Source organism: Bombina bombina, chromosome 8, assembly GCF_027579735.1.
Source record: "Bombina bombina isolate aBomBom1 chromosome 8, aBomBom1.pri, whole genome shotgun sequence".
Taxonomy (NCBI): Eukaryota; Metazoa; Chordata; class Amphibia; order Anura; family Bombinatoridae; genus Bombina; species Bombina bombina.
In genome coordinates, this window is record NC_069506.1 from 35,901,239 (window position 1) to 35,906,238 (window position 5,000).

At 41.2% G+C, this 5,000-nt stretch overlaps 1 protein-coding gene across 2 annotated transcripts in view; it reads right to left on the reverse strand.

Moving 5' to 3' along the window:
- Positions 1–5,000, reverse strand: part of CAPZB (capping actin protein of muscle Z-line subunit beta) — a 116,780-nt gene that overhangs the window by 25,689 nt on the left and 86,091 nt on the right. The gene's annotated exons all lie outside the window — the stretch shown is intronic.

Sequence of the window (5,000 nt, forward strand, 5' to 3'; positions counted from 1 at the left end):
CGATCATCTCTGCTGCCGGGTCCTCGCGCTGCGTTCTTTCACCCCCTGCGCGTGCGATCATCTCTGCTGCCGGGTCCTCGCGCTGCGTTCTTTCACCCCCTGCGCGTGCGATCAGCTGCAAGAGTTTGTCTGAACTGCGCATGACGGCTTCAGACAAACTCTTGTCTTTTATAATATAGGATATATATACACACATACACACACAAACACAAACAAACACACACACACAAACAAACACACACACAAACACAATTGGTACACTAACGTGTTTCATGCTTCTACAGAGAGACATTAAATTCATTTCTCACTTATTTTGGTCAGGGTGTCTTGATCCTGGCTAATTGGCCACCCTATGATCATATATACCTCTGGAAATGATGGTATTAGATCAACACTGAGACCAGCTGGAATGATAGCTTGCGCAAAGCGTGAGTCCTTATATTACAGAAGTTACATGGCTAAAACCGGACACCTCATAAGGGAAGCATGTCCCTAAAAATCCCTTTCAGAAGATATGTGGCTAACACCAGAGAAGACATGCATGTCGCCAGAAAAACCTTAAAAAAAACTGGCATCACATAACTAATTAGTTCAAAGAAGCTTAGTTTGTAACCAACAGGACCAGTAAATCAGACCAACTTATTATTTCTAGGACAAGAAGTGCTTGTTGCAAACTAAAAAGGGGGGAAATTTCAATAAATCACCGTGTTTAAAAGAAGAATGAATAAAATCAAAAATAAAACAAAAACACAAAAAACTCCATTTAATTATTTGTGTTTGGTAAATGGTATTGAGTAGAAATGAAGAACACCAAGAAGTCAGGTTATAAGGCACCGCTCCTTAAATCCCTTAGCAACCAGAGGGACCTACCACACATTGCCCCTTAGGCAGCAAAATGAGCCCAGAAGTGTTTTGCAAGACCAGCATCAGGCAGTGCACAGGGCGTGGGGCCTTTCTGCTCCCCATCTGCCTGCCAAGGGATGCATTACATGCTGTTGCCAGCAGGAATAACTGGAAATGTTCCTCCTATCTACAATGGCAGCTTTTGATCGTTAAGAACAACATGAAATGAAAAAAAAAAGGACTAAGGGACGAACGGAGGGGGCAGAAAGGAAAGGGGACAGTGTTCCAGTTTTGATGTGGTTGAGCCTGATGAGTTTTTACATAACGGCTTTTGTGGGTATTTGAAGAATGTGCTAAAATGATGTTTGAAACCACATGAAGCCCCCAGAGAGGCGCAGGCCTGCCAGACCTAACAGCAAACATATGGCAGAGGCTGCCCCACAATCACTTCACCCCTTCAGTCCTGTAGCTAAGCACTGCTGGCATCTCCAAGCATGAAGATGGTAATGAGCCAGTCAGTGTAGGCTTTGCATGATTTGTAACCCACTTTCTTGTGTCTGTTATAGTGCACTGGAAAGTGTTCCCGCAAGTTATTTTATTTATTGCATCTCATTAAAAAGGGACAATCTAGTCAAAATTAAACTTTCACGATTCAGATAGAACAGTCATTTTAAACAACTTTCCAATTTACTTCCATTAACAAAATGTGCACAGTCTTTTAATTATTTACACTTTATGAGTCACCAGCTCCTACTGAGCATGTGCAAGAATTCACAGAATATACGTTTATGCATTTGTGATTGGCTGATAGCTGTCACATGATACAGGGGGAGTGGAAATGGACGTAACTTTGAAATGTGCCAGAAAAAAAACTCTACTACTCCTTTGAAGTTCAGACTAAATGCTGTTGCATTGTCTTTTTATCATGTATTTATTGATTATAGGAATCTAATGTATTTACTGGTCCATTATGCTCTGTAAATAACAGGTCAAGTAGATAAACCCAAACTTACCATGTACACATGGATGTTAACACAAAAATAATTCTGCAAATATAAAGTTGCATAAATTTAGTAATTTAAAGGAGCAGTAAATACAGTAAATTATGCTTACGTGATCATTTAATTTCCATCTGTACGAGGAGAGTCTACAACTTCATCCATTACTTGTGGAAATACAGAACCTGGCCACCAGGAGGAAGCAGACACACCCCAGCCAAAGGCTCAAATAGAGAAGAAGAAGAAGAAGAACAAAATAATTTTAGGTCCGCGCAACAGAGAACTGGGCGGGAGCCATGAATTCTCCTCGTACAGATGGAAATGAAATTATCAGGTAAGCAGAATTTATGTTTTCCATCTTAATACGAGGAGAGTCCACGGCTTCATTCATTACTTGTGGGAAACAAATACCCAAGCTCTAGAGGACACTGAATGAAAACAGGAGGGTAAAAAAGAGGTGGTTCCTAGTCTGAGGGCACCCCTCCTGTGACGAAAGGCAAAGAATGACTGGGGGATGAGGGGAGTGGGGGAGGTATTTGAGCCTTTGGCTGGGGTGTCTTTGCCTCCTCCTGGTGGCCAGGTTCTGTATTCCCACAAGTAATGAATGAAGCCATGGACTCTCCTCGTATTAAGATGGAAAAGACAATACAATAGCACTTAGTTTGAACTTCAAATTAGTAGATTTTTTTCTGACAAATTTCAAAGTTATGTCTATTTCCCCTACTCTATCATGTGACAGCCATCAGCCAATCACAAATGCATATACGTATATTCTCTGAATTCTTGCACATGCTCAGTAGGTGCTGGTGACTCTAAAACTGTAAAAATAAAAAGACTGTGCACATTTTGTTAATATAAGTAAATTGGAAAGTTTTTAAAGAAATTGTATGCTCTGAATCATTATAGTTTGACTTGAGTGTCCCTTTAAATAATAATTTTAAGGATGATAAACTTAACTAGAATAGCATATTTTAATAAATTAGAACAGATTTGGGTAACAACGGTTTTAAACAGAAATTTCATATGTTGCTGCCTATACAATCATACAATATAAAATGGTAGAAAGTGGGTGTATATGTCTACAGTAGAATATCATATGACATTAACTAGAATGTCCAGTAAAAAACAAAACAAATTAGAGTAAGACTGCAAGGTCAAACATACTTCCCATTACAGTAGATACTGGAGAGACTGTTTGAGAATGGTAGGTGCCTACAGTGGTAAAGGTTTAGAGATATATTTTTGGACTGGTGTGCTAACCCCTGAAGCGTTCTAGTGGGATATTCTCTCCCTATCCGTTTCCATATCCTAGCAGGGACTGCAGCTGCCAACAAACTCAACGTCAGACTGTGCTCAGAACAGCTGCTTCCAACCACAGTATAATTGGCACGTCCAAAAATGGCGCCAGCAGGCAGCTAACAGGTATTGGAGTGGAAATTCTATCTAGGCTGCACAGGTGCAGTGTCCCTAAGTCAGCATCATGCCAAGCCTCCCATGTAAGACAGGATCTCACGCCAGCTGTTCAGAGCCCAGCAAACATCTGCACATCTGAGCGTAGCTGGAAACCTCTGGAAGAAACCTGAGCAGGATATACTATGTCCCCAGCTCACACAGAGCCAAATCCTCACACGTCCTCTGCACTGTCTGCTCATCGTTCCAAACACAACTAGTCTAGGCATACGGGACAGTTGTATGGGTCTTCAACCACAAGATTTTACTGATAACATCTGTCCCGTCAAACATACGGTAACCAGAGCTATGACGCATATATAATTGTGTGTACACTTTTAGCATGTCTTCTAGATGCATCTCTGCACAAGGTCATAGGAAATGACATGAGATGGCTTAGAAGGGACATTGTACATTTTTCCCCCTTTCATTTGTTCCCAATGATCTATTTGTAGCTGCTGGAGTGTATTAAATCGTTTGCAAAAAGCTCCTTTACCTTGAGTTTAAAATAGTTGTTTTTGTCTGCTGAAACTGCAGCCATAGTAAAAATGTCAATACTGTGGTATTGGTTATATAAAACCTATGTAAACATAAGGGAATAGGAGAAATCAACCTCCCAGTGGGAAGGGGGGGGGGGGAATAGAGCCCAGCCCACTTGAAAGGGTGTCCCTGAAGCTGCACTGAATACAATGATCTCTTGTCTGCTGCTTGACTGAGCACACTATTTCTTTAAATGTATTGTGAGCAGAGAGATGTATTTGATTAAGAAAAAAAACAAATACATCCTACTAAAATATATTTTGTCTCATCTCCAATCGCCATTTCCTTTGCCCAGGTGTGCTAATCCAACCTATAACTCCTTAGATACCAAAGAGGAGAGTGCATACCAGTATTCGCCTGGCCTCCCTGGCAAATGAGCAGTTAATAGTTTGATAATCTTCTATTCCAATTTCATGACGACTCTTTCCTGCCCTTAGGTCAGGGATATGGTCCAAACTTGCTAAGGAAAAACAAAATGAATGCCTACCTGATAAATTTATTTCCGGACACCACGTCATTCCAATTACTAGTGGGATATTCACTCCTGGCCAGCAGGAGGAGGTAAAGAGCACCCCAGCAGAGCTGTTAAGTGTAATTTTCCTTACGCATAACCCCCAATCATTTGGCCGAAGGGAAATGGAAAAAGAAGATAACACAAAGGTGTAGAGGTGCCTGAGGTTTAACAAAAAATACTGTCTTATTTAAGGGTGGGGTTGTGGACTCTCCATGTCCGGAAAGAAAGAAATTTATCAGGTAAGCATGAATTTTGTTTTGTTTCCTATGACATGGAGAGTCCACAACGTTATTCCAATTACTAGTGGGAACCAATACCCAAACTAGAGGACACGGAATGAACAGGGAGGCAGAAAAAGGCAGGAGGACCTAAACAAGATAACATAATATCTACAAAAAGCATTGGCTCAAACTGAGCCTGTTGCAAAACTTTAATAGCAAGGTTCAAGCTCCAAGGAGGAGCAACACAGGCCTGATTCTGACCAGTGCCTGACAAAAAGATTGAACATCCCGCACATCCACCAGATGTTTGTGTAAAAGAATAGACAGCGCAGAAATCTGACCCTTCAGAGAACTGACTGACAAGCCCTTCTCCAGACCCTCCTCTCCTGGAGAAAAGATAAAATCCTAGGAATCATGACCCTGTTCCAAGAGAAA